This window comes from Giraffa tippelskirchi, chromosome 2 (genome assembly GCF_054371585.1).
Source record: "Giraffa tippelskirchi isolate mGirTip1 chromosome 2, T2T-mGirTip1v1.2.pri, whole genome shotgun sequence".
Classification (NCBI taxonomy): Eukaryota; Metazoa; Chordata; class Mammalia; order Artiodactyla; family Giraffidae; genus Giraffa; species Giraffa tippelskirchi.
In genome coordinates this window covers 35,756,552-35,772,462 of record NC_137276.1, presented here as the reverse complement: position 1 = coordinate 35,772,462, position 15,911 = coordinate 35,756,552, and the positions used below count along the sequence as shown (strand labels likewise).

At 40.7% G+C, this 15,911-nt stretch overlaps 1 protein-coding gene and 1 long non-coding RNA gene across 14 annotated transcripts in view; one reads left to right on the top strand and one right to left on the bottom strand.

Annotated features, from left to right (window-relative positions):
* Nucleotides 1–4,602, bottom strand: part of LOC145531536 (uncharacterized) — a 75,674-nt gene extending 71,072 nt beyond the window's left edge. For both annotated transcript variants that reach the window (XR_014072511.1, XR_014072516.1), the window contains exon 1: nucleotides 4,533–4,602. This is a non-coding gene — a long non-coding RNA (uncharacterized LOC145531536). The remainder of the gene's footprint in view (nucleotides 1–4,532) is intronic.
* Nucleotides 1–15,911, top strand: part of EXOC6 (exocyst complex component 6) — a 313,607-nt gene that overhangs the window by 101,823 nt on the left and 195,873 nt on the right. The window contains exon 1 of one of the 12 annotated variants that reach the window (XM_081554164.1): nucleotides 14,724–14,790. The exons of 7 other annotated variants lie outside the window; for them this stretch is intronic. The gene's annotated coding sequence lies outside the window, so the exon portion shown is untranslated. 4 more of the 12 variants (XM_081554135.1, XM_081554234.1, XM_081554255.1 and 1 more) reach the window with 4 other exon arrangements.

Below are 15,911 nucleotides of genomic sequence, written 5' to 3'. Positions count from 1 at the left end.
TCAAATGCAACATGTATATTGCCTGACTTCTCACATTTTAGTTTGATTAAAACACTTTATTTTTTAAAAAATATTTATTTATTAAATTTTTTTCTCTGCCTTGGGTCTTAGTTGTGGCATGCAGGATCTTCATATTGGCACTCGGGCTTCTGTCTAGTTGCAGCAGACTGATTTAGTTGCCCCCTTGCATGTGAGATCCTAATTAAAACCCATGTCCCCTAATTGCAAGGCAGATTCTTAACCACTGGAACACCAGGGAAGTCTCTGATTAAAGCGTTTTAAAATGCAGGTCCAAACCTTCCAACACATAAGCCCTTATAATGTTCCCAAGCTAAATTAATACACTATCCATGGAATTCTTCCACATACTAGAAGATTTGGGTCATCTTTCTAAAAACATAAATCCACTTGTAGATCACTGAAGGATCAGTAGAAATACATATAACATATTCAAATATACCTAAGTAGTTTTAAACATAGCACTATACAGAAAGCTATTTCTACGATATACAAGTAAGAGGAGACTGTAGTTTCAAAACAAAATAAAAAGGCAAATCTGTTGACTGAATTCATACTCATTTATCATAGTTTCCTGTACTGTATTAATATCTTTAACTGGCCAGTCAATCATAAAAAAATTAAATCCTCAGTAAATCTTATCAGGACCACAAAAATAATGGGATTTCTGTTTACAAGGTGTCGATTGTGTTCAGAGTCTTTGATAATGACTGCAGACAGTCAATAAACACTGAGACATTTACATGGTCTGTAGGAGCCTAACTAAACTATCTAATCTTTCAAAAGACAGTCAACACAATGAACTCTAAGCCTAATCCCCTCAAATACTGGAGAGACAGTTTAGTGCTTTAAATACTCCTCAACCCCAAACTCCACACTAAAAAGAACCATTAAAGGCTTTTTCTTAAACTCAGAAGTGGGACATTCTGATTTTAGTTCCATTCTCTGATGGCAAATCTTTACCTTATAATCTAAGCTCAATTTTTTATAGGATCTGGGATTTGTGAAGGGTGACAAGTGTTGTAAGTATTATAGGACTTGACTTAAAAGGAGAAAAGGAGTAGCATTTGGTGATTAAACTTTTTCAATGACTTTAAAAAAGTTTCAAGAAAGAAAAACACAATACTTGCTGGTTTTGTTATAATCAAGTAAACTCACATTTACCCAGAACTCCTGTATAGTTGGTCCCATATTTAGTCCTGGGAAATTTTTTTTAAAAGAAATTGAAAAAAAAAGAGGCTATTGATTAATGATTTCTTCTTTTCCAGGCCTGTATTGCTCAGTGAACATAAGGTTTAAAAATTCTAAGCTCCTGACAAGAGACTTGTATAAGGGTAGTTGAAGATGCCTAACTATGGAGTCATCAATTTAGATACTAAGAGAAACCTTGGGTTTTCAGTGGCTGGCAGGGAAAGAAAAAGGAGAATTTCAGCAGCACTTGTGTAAATGCTCTTTTGATTCTACAATGTTTTTGTGAAGTTAGTCAATGATATGAAGATGCTTGGGAATACATTTGTCTTATACTGGCTGGAAAAAATGGGTCCTGGCATCCCACTCGGAAAGAATGAATCTCTTGAGAAGTTTGATTTGGGGCTTTTTTTTTCTTTCATTTCCTGCACAGTTCATGGTTCTTTGTTGCTCTTGTTTAAAGAGCCTGGCTGGAGAGGTACTGATGGATCATTCCATTCCATACCTGAGGCAAGAGTGGGACTCAAGAAAGAGAAGCCTTGCTGCTTGTGTAACAGTCTTAATGAGATTCCAAACACATGTGGCTTTTAGCCTTAAAAACTGATGAATGCAAGAGACTGCCTACTCTTACAAGGCAACCACAGCAAATGCAGTGGTTGATTTTCAGTGCTCATCTTAACTGAACTACGAGCGACATCTTAAACAATCATTCCCTTCTCAAATAAATATCACCATCACAGGGTTTCCTTTCACACTACACTTCTGGTTTCCCATTTACTTCATTGTTTCTCATTCTCTTTGCCTGATTCTTTCCATTTCCTAGATCGCTGAATGTTGGAGATCTTTTGATCTCCAGTGTTGATCATTCTATGTTGAAGTGCCCAGGGATTCTGTCCTAGGATCTCTTCTGTTTTCCGTCTACACTTATTGCCTTGATGATCTCATCTAATCTCAGGGCTTTAAATACTCCCTATATACAGGTGGCGCTAGCAGTAGAGAACCGGCCTGCCAATGCAAGAGATGCAGGTTTGATCCCTAGGTCGGGAAGATCACCTGGAGGATGGCATGGCAACCCACTCCAGTATTCTTGCCTGGGAAATCCCAAGGACAGAGGAGCCTGGCAGGCTACAGTCCACAGGATTGCAAAAAGTCAGACATGACTGAAGCAATTTAGCACTCACATATATTGATTACTTCTAAATTTATATCTCCAGTCTATACTATACTTCCCTGTGATCCAGGTCATATGCCCAGCTTCCAGCTTAACATCTCCACTAGGATGTCTAATAAATATCTGAGCATCTGATCTCCTGCTGCCATCAGGAAACTGCTCCTCCCAGAGTGTGCCCCTTCTCAGTAAGTGACAATTCCATTCTCCTAGATGCTTAAATAAAGATAATCTTGGCATCACCCTTGACTCCCTTTTTATCTAATATGCCACATTCTAATCCATTAGCAAATCCCATGTGTTCTACCTTCAGATGTATTCAAAATCTGACCACTTCTCCCATCTCCCTACTACTTCACTGGTTCAAACCAGCTTTTAGTTGATCCTGCTGCTTCTATTGTATCTCGTAAGTAGCAAAGCTGAGATTCAAACCCAACTGTTCTTTCATTTTGAAGACCTTGATCTTTTTGCCTGGGCTCTACTGTCCCTCTGCCTGTGGCTGCTAATGTAGGTACTTCCTCTCTCTCCATTCTCATTCTATCCATTCTTTCTAATGGAATCATAACTACCTTCAAAATGGCACTGTGAGCAAATATCTTTTGCTCTCTTTCCCAACCTCATGCACGTAAGTGCACACACCAGCCCTGGACTGTCCTAGTCCTTATCTGGACTCATTTACACAAGAGAACAAAGGCCACTTGTAGGCTCTTTTTCTGCAACTTGAAACAACATAATTTCTACCAATTCACGTTGTCATAAATGGCAGCCACATGTTTCTTCTGTATCTTTCACAGAACCTAGCACAGTGCTAAGCATAAAACTGGTCCTCAGTAAATGACAGTGACTGACTGCTTATGATAAAGCAAAATTTCCCCAAGTTTTAACTAACACAGTCCTACCACTATCAGTAATGACATGACCAAAGCTTTGGAATCGAGTTTGTACCTCTGGCACTTCTGAGGGATTTTTTTGTGTGTGTTGAACTATATATGAAAAGTGAAAGTTAGTCACACAGTCGTGTCCGATTCTTTGTGATCTCATGGACTATATAGTCTGCCAGGCTCCTCTGTCCATAGAAATCTCCAGGTAAGCGTACTGGAGTGGGTTGCCATTTCCTTCTCCAGGAAATCTTCCTGACCCAGGGATTGAACCCAAGTCTTCTGTGTCTCCTGCATTGGCAAGTGGATTCTTTACCACTGAGCCACCTAGGAAGCCTAAGTAATATGACAGACTTATACTATACAGTATAGGGCTTAAATTAATAATATGCTGCTGCTGCTGCTGCTAAGTTGCTTCAGTCGTGTCCGACTCTGTGCGACCCCACAGACGGCAGCCCACCAGGCTCCGCCGTCCCTGGGATTCTCCAGGCAAGAACACTGGAGTGGGTTGCCATTTCCTTCTCCAGTGCATGCAAGGGAAAAGTGAAAGTGAAGTCGCTCAGTCGTATCCGACTCTTAGTGACCCCATGGGCTGCAGCCCACCAGGCTCCTCCGTCCATGGGATTCTCCAGGCAACAGTACTGGAGTGGGATGCCATTGCCTTCTCCAATTAATAATATAATTTGCATAAAATGAAAGGTATGGCTTATGAGACTGAGTCCATAATTTTTTCCTAACATAAGTTCCATTACTTTAAGATTCTAAATAAAGATTAAAATATTATTAGCAATAAATAAATAAAACACTGTTACCGTTCTCAATGCCTTCTCTGAAACATCATTTCAAGACAAATTTCTGTATAACACAAACTTTGGATCTTTAAAAAGATTATGACATTACAAAATCTACTGTAAGAAAAGCAGTACTAATCGTCCGTTGTGTTGGAATGTTACTGCTGAGGTGCTGGTTGTTGGTGTTCAGTCGCTAAGTCATGTCTGACTCTTTGTGACCCCATGGACTGCAGCATGCCAGGCTTCTCTCTCCTTCACTATCTCCTGGAGGTTGCTCAAATTCATGTCCTTTGAGTCAGCATCTCACCCTTTGCCGCCCTCTGAGATGTTGGTCGGCTTATAAATGCCTTAAAAGAAAACAATTTATAGTCTTGCTCTTTCCTGTTATTGAAAGGTCTTAAACCTCCGAATCACAATCCACCTCCAAGGCCTGAGGCCTGAATTCCAGGCCTTCTTAAGCAGAGAAAGAAGCAGCTGAATATTACTCACAAGTGTGCAAAATCGGTTGGGAAGTGGTTTGTTCTGTGCTGAGTCCATCTTAGGATTCAGGCCATGGGCTGGGGACAGTAGTCGTTCTAAGGTGAGTTCTGATTGGTCATCTCTAAGATGAATTCTGATTGGTGGAAAGCATGCTTCTTCAAGTGCTGTCGCTCACTTACAAGCATCTGGGCAGGTCGTTTAACCTCTCAGAGTCTACATTTTATTATTATTATTTAATCTACAGATGGAAATAATATCCAAAATAGCTATTCCATACAGCTGTTGAGATGGTAAAATGAAGGAATATTGTGAAAGGGCCTAGTTCATAGTAGTCACTCAATAAATATTTGTTCATTCATCTTGATAATATATTACATTTTATAAATGCTTTAGAATTTTTGAAATGCTTTCACACACTGTACAGGTTATTGTCAAAATACCAAGCACCGATTAACACTTCCTCTAAGAGCATTTGGATGGCTGTACTTTAATTATTTTAGGATGTGACCAGCTTTTGTGGAGTTGAGTTAGTTGGCTTCATTATTCCCCTGCAACATTTCCTCTGCACTCGTTGATTTCCATGGCTACACGATGATTACTTCCTGAGAAACAAAGGAACACATGTGTTTGGAAGTAAAAAGGAAGCATACAGATCACCTACTGAACCACAACCCTGCAAAACCTGGTATAAATGGAAACTTTTCTTTTTATCATAGTGTGTTTGAAGTGAAGGAATTCACATTAGTCATTCGCTCGGTTTTTACTCTACAATAGATGTCCTTGTAAGGGGCCAGATAGCGTCAGGCCGTATAAACCAAATATACTCCAAAATGTTTTGCGAAGTAGACTGTTTACAACATTAAAATTTCTGAGTGGTGACCAATTCAGAAAAGTGATAGTAGGTAATGGGAAATTTGAAGACAAAGAATTGAGTGTAGGAGGAAATAACTCACCACTTTAAAACACAATGATTCCTTTTTACTGCATTCACCGATCGATTATTTTAGCAAACATATGTTGAGGATTCTGGGTATGAGGTCCTGTAACTAAGTGCTCTGAGAACTACAAACATGAATAGGACCAAGGGGAATAAGGCCCAGAGATGGTCTTCAAAGAATTTATAGTTTATATTGGACATAAAATCTGTATGTCTCCTGGGTCCAAATTATGTCTGATATAAAGTACAATCCAAGACCTGGGATGGCTTTGAGAAGGGGGCTATTTATGTTGAGTCTTAGAGAATACTTATAAAATTTTTCACCACATAGACAGATGGAAAGGCATTCCAGACAGAAGAAACAGTATATACAAAAGAACTGAGGTTACCAGGCTCAGAGCTAATGGATCAGAGATAGGCAAAGATTGGAGAGCAAGAGTAGGTTGAAAATATCTGTTTTGAGAATATCACTGTTGTTAGTAGATTGGGTGTGTGATGTATGGAGATTGGCTTACAGTGGGAGGAGAATGCTGTAGACTAAATGTTTGTGTCCCATCAGAATTCATATGTTGAAACCTAATCCTCAATGTGATGGGTTTTAGGAAGAGAGTAGATCATGAAAGTGGAGCCTGCCAGAATTTGATTAGCATCCTTACAAAAGAGACTCCAGAGGGCTCACTCTCCCCCTCCACCATATGAGGACAAGGTGAGAAGACAGAGAAGACAGCCATAGCGCACCAGGAAGTAAGCTCTTACCAGACCCCAAAGGTAGGCTAGCTTTGATCTTGGACTTCTCAGACATTAAAACTGGGAGAAATGTTTGTTGTATAAACCACATAATCTATGGTATTCTGTTATAGCAGCTCAAACAGGCTAAGATAGAGAAGTTTAGTATGCTCAGTTTGGGACATGCTGAATGTCAGATGCCAGTGAGACCCGATATTCTGGTGGAGATGTTATGTAGGTTTTTAGAAGTGAAGTTTAGAACTTAGGAGAGATGTGCAATTGAAGATTTCAGATTTGGGACTTGTCAACATACAAGTGGAAGATGAACTCTTGGAGTCTTGTGTATGAAGAAAATGCAGTTGATGACAGATTCCTGGGAAACAGCTACATTTAAGGGACAGAGTAACAAAAAAAAAAAAAACAAACCTAAGAAGGAGGCTGAGAAGGAGAAGCCAGGGATATGTGAAGGAAAACTACAAGAAAATGGCAGCTTTCCTCCTTCTTTGCAGTGAAGTCCTTCTTTAGTGATAGTTAGGGAATGTCAAAGTGAAAAAGGAAACAGTAAAATTGCATTTAATCTAGTCCTTTTTCTTTTGAGATTCTTTCTGGGGATTTGGGGTTCTTTTTCTAATTTTTTTTAACTGTGCCATGTGGCTCACAGAATCTTAGTTTCCTGGCCAGGGATTGAACCTGGATCCTCAGCAGTTGAACCTCGGAGTCCTAACCACTGGACTGCCCTGATGCTGGGAATTCTCTTTTTTTCTAATCTTGATTCATTTCTTTATCCCTAAAAATAAACTCCAGGAGCCTAGGGTAGACCAAACAGGTGATCAACTCTGAGGTTGCCCACAGGATGGAAGGTTCTAAGATTCAGGTAAATGGATGGTCCTGGGTTGTGAAGCTTCATTGATCCAGGGAGACAGTATCATACAGTGGTTATGAGCTCTGGAGATAGACAGTTGTTGTTCAGTCACTAAGTCATGTCCGACTCTTTGCGACCCCATGGACTGCAGCACACCAGCCTTCCCTGTGCTTCACCATCTCCCAGAGTTTGCCCAAACTCATGTCCATTGAGTCGGTGATGCCATCCAACCATCTTATCCTCTATCGCCTCCTTCTCCTCCTGCCCTCAATCTTTCCCAGCATCAGAGTTTTTCCAATGAGTAGCATCAGGCAGCCAAAATATTGGAGCTTCAGCTTCAGCATCAGTCCTTCCAATGAATATTCAGGGTTGATTTCCTTTAGGATGATTGACTGGTTTGATCTCCTTATTATCCAAGGGACTCTCAAGAGTCTTCTCCAGCACCACAGTTCAAAAGCATCAATTCTTCAGCACTCAGCCTTCTTTATGGTCCAACTCTCACATCTGTACATTATTACTGGAAAGACCATAGCTTGAACTATATGGACCTTTGTTGGCAAAGTGATGTCTCTGCCTATAATACGCTTTCTAGGTTTTGTCGTAGCTTTTATTCCAAGGAGCAAGCATCTTTTAATTTTATGCCTGCATTCACTGTCTGCAGTAATTTTGGAGCCCAAGAAAATAAAGTCTGTCACTGTTTCCATTTTTCCCCATCTATTTTCCATGAAGTGATGGGACCAGATGCCATGATCTTAGTTTTTTGAATGTTGAGTTTTAAACCAGCTTTTTCACTCTCCTCTTTCACCTTCATCAAAAGACTCTTTAGTTCCTCTTTGCTTTCTGCCATTAGAGTGGTATCATGTGCATATCTGAGGTTGTTGATATTTCTCCCAGCAACTTTGACTCCAGCTTGTGATTCATCCAGCTTGGCATTTCATATGATATACTCTGCATATAAGTTAAACAAGCAGGGTGACAATATACAGCCTTGACATAGTCCTTTCCCAATTTTGAACCAGTTCATTGTTCCATGTCCAGCTCTAACTGTTGCTTCTTGACCTGCATAGAGATTTCTTAGGAAGATAAGGTGGTCTGGTATTCCCGTCTCTTTAAGAATTTTCCACAGTTTGTTGTGATCCACACAGTGAAGCAGAAGTAGATGTTTTTCTTGAATTCCCTTGCTTTTTCTATGATCTGGCGGATGTTGGCAATTTGATCTCTGGTTTCTCTGCCTATTCTAAACCCAAACTTGTCCATCTGGAAGTTCTTGGTTGACATACTGCTGAAGCCTAGCTTGAAGGATTTTGAGCATTACCTTGCTACCTTGTGAAATGAGCAAAAATTTATGGCAGTTTGAACATTCTTTGGCATTGCCCTTCTTTGGGATTGGAATGAAAACTGACCTTTTCCAATCCTGCAGCCACTGCTGAGTTTTCCAAATTTGCTGACATATTGAGGGCAGCACTTTAACAGCATCATTTTTTAGGATTTGAAATAACTCAGCTGGAATTCCATCACCTCCACTAGCTTTGTTCATAGTGATGCTTCCTACTGCCCACTTGACTTCGTAATCCAGGATATCTGGCTCTAGTTGAGTGTCTAGGAGTGCCTAGGATCTGCATTCAAAGCCTGACACTGAGACCCCAAGGGGAATTCTCCCAGCAGATGTGCATGCCATCCTGGGTGTGGACTGCAAGTGTCTCACTCCCAGAACCCTACTCTCAGTCGGTTGGAATAAAGGAGAAATTTCTCTACTCCTTGTGGAGTTCTCAAGGGGTTAGTATAGAGTAGGTTCTTAAATATATAGTTTTCTTCTTAATAATCAGTAAATTAACAGAGAGCTTTTCCAGTGGCTCAGCAGTAAAAAAAATCACCTTCAGTGCAGGAGACACAGGAGATGCAGCTTTGGTCTCTGGGTCAGGAAGATCCCCTGGAGGAGGAAATGGCAACTCAAGTATTCTTGATAGGGAAAATCCCATGGACAGAGGAGCCTGGTGGGCTACAGTCCGTGTTTGAGTGTTAAGTTGCTTCAGTCATGTCCAACTCTTTGCAATCTTATAGACCACAGCCCACCAGGCTCCTCTGTCCATGGGATTCTCCAGGCAAGAATACTGGAATGGGTTGCCGTGCCCTCCTGCAGGGGATCTTCCTGACTCAAGGATCCAACCTGAGTCTCTTATGTTTCCTGCATTGGCATGCGTGTTCTTTACCACTAGTGCCACTTGGGAAGCCTGGACTGTAGTCCATAGGGTCTTAAAGAGTTGCCAACATCCGCTGGATCATCGAAAAAGCAAGAGAGTTCCAGAAAAACAACTATTTCTGCTTTATTGACTATGCCAAAGCCTTTGACTGTGTGAACTGTGCAAAATTCTGAAAGAGATGGGAATACCAGACCATCTGACCTGTCTCTTGAGAAACCTGTATGCAGGTCAGGAAGCAACAGTTAGAACTGGACATGGAACAACAGACTGGTTCCAAATGGGAAAAGGAGTATGTCAAGGCTGTATATTGTCACCCTGCTTATTTAACTTATCTGCAGAGTACATCATGAGAAATGCTGGGCTGGAAGAAACACAAGCTGGAATCAAGATTGCCGGGAGAAATATCAATAACCTCAGATATGAAGATGACACCACCCTTATGGCAGAAAGTGAAGCACTAAAGAGCCTCTTGATGAAAGTGAAAGAGGAGAGTGCAAAAGTTGGCTTAAAGCTCAACGTTCAGAAAACTAAGATCATGGCATCTGGTCCCATCACTTCATGGGAAATAGATGGGGAAACAGTGGAAACAGTGTCAGACTTTATTTTTTTGGGCTCCAAAATCACTGCAGATGGTGACTGCAGCCATGAAATTAAAAGACGCTTACTCCTTGGAAGGAAAGTTATGACCAACCTAGATAGCATATTTAAAAGCAGAGACATTACTTTGCCAACAAAGATCCGTCTAGTCAAGGCTATGGTTTTTCCAGTGGTCATGTATGGATGTGAGAGTTGGACAGTGAAGAAAGCTGAGCACCGAAGAATAGATGCTTTTGAACTGTGGTGTTGGAGAAGACTCTTGAGAGTCCCTTGGACTGCAGGGAGATCCAACCAGTGCATCCTAAAGGAGATCAGTCCTGGGTGTTCACTGGAAGGACTGATGTTGAAGCTGAAACTCCAATACTTTGGCCACCTCATGCAAAGAGTTGACTCATTAGAAAAGACCCTAATGCTGGGAAGGATTGGGGGCAGGAGGAGAAGGGGACGACAGAGGATGAGATGGCTGGATGGCATCATCAACTCGATGGACATGGATTTGGGTAAGCTCCGGGAGTTGCTGATGGACAGGGAGGCCTGGCATGCTGTGATTCATGGGGTCACAAAGAGTCAGACACGACTGAGCGACTGAACTGAACTGAGCAACTGAGCAAACTAGCAGAACATAAAGATCAATACACAAGAAATAACTTTATTTAGATATATGAGTATTGTGGGCTTCCCAAGTGACACTATTGGTAAAGAACCTGTCTGCCAATGCAGGAGATGTAAGATGCAGGTTTGATCCCTGGGTTGGGAAGATCCCCTGGAGTGGAGCATGGCAACCCACTCCAGTATTCTTGCCTGGAAAATTCCACGGACAGAGGAGCCTGGTGGCCTACAGTCCATAGGGTCGTAAAAAGTTGAACACAACTCTAAGTCACACGAATTGACTTAGCAGGCGTGAGTATTGTAGTCTGCTAACATCTTTATGGGTCACTGATATTTTCAAAACTCTGACCATTGAGCATCAGAGAAAATCTACCACTGTCCATTATAAAGGAAATAGGAGAACAATACTACTCACTATAGAAAAATTATAAAACAGTTGACTTAAAAAAACAAATGATCCTCAATGGTGTATAATGCTGCTGCTGCTGCTAAGTCGCTTCAGTCGTGTCCGACTCTGTGCAACCCCATAGACGGCAGCCCACCAGGCTCCCCCGTCCCTGGGATTCTCCAGGCAAGAACACTGGAGTGGGTTGCCATTTCCTTCTCCAATGCATGAAAGTGAAAAGTGAAAGTGAAGTCACTCAGTTGTGTCCGACTCTTAGCTACCCCATGGACTGCAGCCTACCAGGCTCCTCCGTCCATGGGATTTTCCAGGCAAGAGTACTGGAGTGGGGTGCCATTGCCTTCTCCGAATGGTGTATAATATGGTTCCTTATTAAGCAATGGCATAATATTAATGCTTCCACAATGCTTTTAAAAATTTTTTTACTTTCCTAACAGTCTTAAAGAACTTATTTGCATTATTTAATTTAATTTTTCCAACAAATCTATGAAATAAGGCCTTGTCTATTATGTATATAAGGAAACTCCAGACACAGAAGATTCTCAAGGTCACATAGTTAATAATTAGCAGAGGTAAGATTTGAACCCAGGAAGTCCAGATCTGGAGTCTGGGCATGCAACTGTTACATTACACAGAAACCTGCTGTGATTCTGCTACTGGACCACTTTGTGTATCACCTAGTATGGAAGGAAATTTACACTGTTTGTGCGAAGGGAGGCTTTCTCAGCAGAGCTTCTGTGGGGGCAAGTACAGGGGCGGCAGGTTGTGGGAGATATATTTGTGTTAAGTCAGGGCCACAAGCGTGATAATGTTTTATACTAACAGAAATCATAATTGTACAATGATCTTATTTTTCTATTTACTGTACCGTTGGTGGGCAGATGACCTCAGCCCTTTGTCACAGGCTAAGAGAGAGAGGCTCAGTGCTGGTGCATAGGACCAACAAATATGTCTACTTGGGAGTCTCCAGGGAACTCACTGACCCTGTCTGTCTTCTCTGGTTTTACTGGAGTTTTCTGAGGGGACTTTGTATGAATGGCCCAATCTTTTAGTTGGCGTCCAGGAGCCCACACTCAGCCCTTATCTGAGGAGGGTAACTGAGAGAACTCTCAGAGTCTTCAAACCAAGTGGCAACATGGCCACTGCCTTGAAAAGAATTTGAATCCAAAATGATTATTTGGAATCACTCTAAGGAATGAGCCCAGTATATACTATAGCACGTATGCTTTAAAAAAAAAAAAGATTCAGAATAAAATATTTCCCGATATTATGTGAATGAGAATGTCTTATAACTCTTTTTAAAATATATTTAATATCACTTACAGAAGAAAAGAATTCCAAACATATAAAAATAAATCAGATTAAGCTTTGTCTTTTGATTCATTTTTTTTTGGCTGAACAGGAAAATACTTATTAACAAAAGTTTTGAGAACAATAAAGTTACTGCAGGTTATTAATATGAAAATATTGTCAATTGTTCCTCTTGTAGAAATCTTTCTGGACAGCCCACTTCCTGAAAAATGACTCAGCAAAAGCTCCCAAGAAGTGTTGTTCATATTTAATACAATTGTTCAGGCCAGCACCTATTTCTTATCTATGAAGTCTCCTTGTGATTGATGATTCATGTTTCTTTTCAATTATGGGCTTTGAATGCAAACTATTTCTTAATGTAAACAAATGGCTTCAGTATTTAAAGCAAAACATTTCCGTTTGCTTAATACTATTTCCTATTTTATGCCTCAAACCGTATTTTTGAGGGAATTGTTTGGTTTCAAAAGAGGGAAAAGAGATGATTGTTTAGAAGAATGTGTGTAAGAAGGGTGTACTTGCCACGGGCTGCCCGCCAGACGTGCGTAGACTCAGATGGGGCACACGGTGACCTATCCTCTCACATCACAGCCCAAAAAAGCTGTGTTCTGAATTCAGCCCAAAAAAGATCCAGGTTTTTCTGAGGGAGAAAGGGGGTACCTTTGGCAGCTTGGTAACAGACCTTGCCGAATGTCTTCTTAGTTCTGCTGAAGAGGTCTGAACTAGAAGAACGGAGGATAAATGACACGTAGAACAGATGGGACAGTTTTCAGAAATACCAGGAAAAATAGAGCAAGATATTTAGTGATTTCTGATGACATTTAACAATTGCCAATGTAAAAACTAAAATTAAAACCTAGAAGAGCCTGAGCCAGTTTCAGTGAAATCCGTGCCAAATTTGACCACTAGGTAGCGCCATAATTCAGCTCTGTGACAGTGGGACTGCGGATGTTGATTCTCTATTGGCCAGGATGAAAATGTTTAAGATTTACTCGGGAAAAGATCAACAAGGGTGCCCTAAAATTTTGCAATCAGAACACCCTCACATAACAAACATAAGAGGTATAAGTTTCAAGTATTTACTTGGGGAAGCTATTTCTACCATTGCAAGTATGTTTACTGAGAACTCAGAAAAACGGTGGGTGGTAGGAGAGATTTTAGCTTTCCCTTTTCTTAATGAAATCCCAGATTTGCAAAAAGAAAAGGAAAAAGAATAATCACAGTTAGTTACAACAATTAATCCAGAATTTCCTTGTCAAATTGAAAAACGTCAATTTAATTAAGCAGTAAACTCCACTCATGTTTATATTCATCATTCCCACTAAAGTCTTCCATTCATACCGGACCATCATACACCGCACATCGTGCTAGGTGCTCAGAATATAAGGAACCATAAGGCACATTCCTTGCTTTTGTGTAGCTTATAGTCCAGTAAGGTAGATAAGTGTTTAACAGAAAAGTATGTTCAAAAGGCTTCTGGGAGATAGTAGCCAATCATTCTACACAACCAGGTGGCATTTGAACAAGGCCTTGAAAGAGTACTAACAGTAACCACTGATACTGATACTCATGTGCCAAACACTCTCCAGAGTGCTCTCCCTAATAAATGCTCAAAAGTCATGTAATCTTTACAACGACCATATGAGGTCGGTGATACTGTTATTATTTCCATGTTCCATACAAGAAAGGGAGGATATTCTAGATAAAGGAAGCAGCATGTATAAATAAAGGTTCTGAGACGTACAGAACCAGGGCGTGTTCCAGGGAGTAGACGTTCAGATAACCGTAATGATACAATATTCATGGAAATACCATCTCGTCTATGAGTTTATAAACAGAAAAATGTGATGAGTTATATCAGAAATTTAGAACAGATTTAAAAATTTTACTCAGAAATTTTATTCTTGGGAATTCCCTGGAGGGCCTGTGGTTAGGACTCCATGTTCTCATTGCTGAGGGTTGCGGTTCAATCCCTGCTTAGGGAACTAAGATCCTGTAAGCTGTGCAGCACAGCCAAGATAAAAACTATTCTTTAAAGAACAGTAGCAATACAGCTTATTGAGAAAAACAGATTCATTAAAGAACCAAAATCCTTTTTGTAATAAAGTTTTACATCCTGAATTTTGAAGATGATAGGAAAAAATATATAGAATGGCTGTCTGGAAACATTATTTTGGATGCCATAGATTTTTCTTAAAAAACTAACTTTCAAAGAACACAACATGTTGCTCAGAGTCTCCTGAAAATAATAATGCTGAAGTTTTAAAATTAACCGAGTGTTTTGCTGGGCAGAGAAGATATCAGGTAGGGGAAGGGAGGAACAGATAAACACAAGTCACTGTTGTGGAGTTTAGATGCTCACATGTTGAGTTTTATGGGGGAGGAAGTGGAAATTCTTGTGCACAGGTCTTATGCCTAGGCAGTGTTCCTGTATTTCAAGTTACACTGTCAGATATGTATGGTAAGGCAGCAAGTCAGATGTGAAAGGTCAATTACGTAAGTATTATGACATACGAAGAGCTGCTGCAACTTGTGGCATCACCCCAACCCTAAAAGCTAGCCTATCCACTCACCACAACAAATGAGTTTATAAAGTCACCTGCAAAAGCTAAAGGTCATCCTAGGTAACCATTCAGGTGTTCCTGCTCATCCAGGCTGCTCCAGATTTTCTTGTGCTTTTGCTCATCTTATAAATCCCTAACTCAATCCTGACCTCTGGCCCCACTGGGATTGGAAATCCTCATTCTGCCTTTCTGAAATCTTGGGCCATGTCATTCCCTAATATTTTAAAATCCTGTTAGCACTTTCAGTTTCGGCCTAATAGACTCTCAAGTCCTAGTTAGCACATCAACTTCCTAGATATTTATTGTATTTATATAATACAACCGTGGATTCTGCAAATATCAGTTTTTCTTCTTTCTTACCAATCTTTATATCTTTTATTTCTTTATCTTGCCTTATCACTAGGACTTCCAGGTCAGTTTCAAATAGAGCTAATGATTGTTGTTTCCCTGAACTGAGGAGTCCAATGTTTAACATTTTGTCACCAATAAGATGTTAACGAGGTTTGTTTGTATTGTTGTTGTTCTCAGTCACTCAGTCATGTACCCCATGGGCTGCAGCACGCCAGGCTTCCCTGTCCTTCACCATCTCCTGGAGTTTGCTCAAACTCATGTCCATTGAGTCAGTGATGCCATCCAGTCATATCATCTTCTGTCATCTCCTTCTCTTCCTGCCTTCCATCTTTCCCAGCATCAGGAACTTTTCCAATGAATTGGCTCTTCCAATCACGTGGTCAAAGTATTGGAGCTTTAGCCTCAGCATCAGTCCCTCCAATGATATTCAGGGTTGATTTCCTCTAGGATTGACTGGTTTGATCTCCTTGCAACCCAAGAGACTTGTTTGTTTTAATTTATTTAATTTTTGGCTGTGCTGGGTCTTCATTGCAGCTCCGGCTTTGCTCTAGTTGCTGCAAACTGGGGCTACTCTTTAGTTTCAGTGCTTGGACTTCTCTTGCTGCAGAGCACAGGCTCTAGGTGCATGGGCTTCGCTAGTTGTGGCTCCTAGGCTCTAGAGCAAAGGCTCAGTAGTTGTGGCGCATGGGCTGAGTTGCTCCACCACATGTGGGATCTTCTCAGACCAGGGATGGAATCTGTGTCCCTTGCATTGGCAGGCAGATTCTTATCCACTGCACCACCAGGGAAGTCTAGTGAGGGTTGGTTTTGTTTTTGTTTTTTTTTTTTAG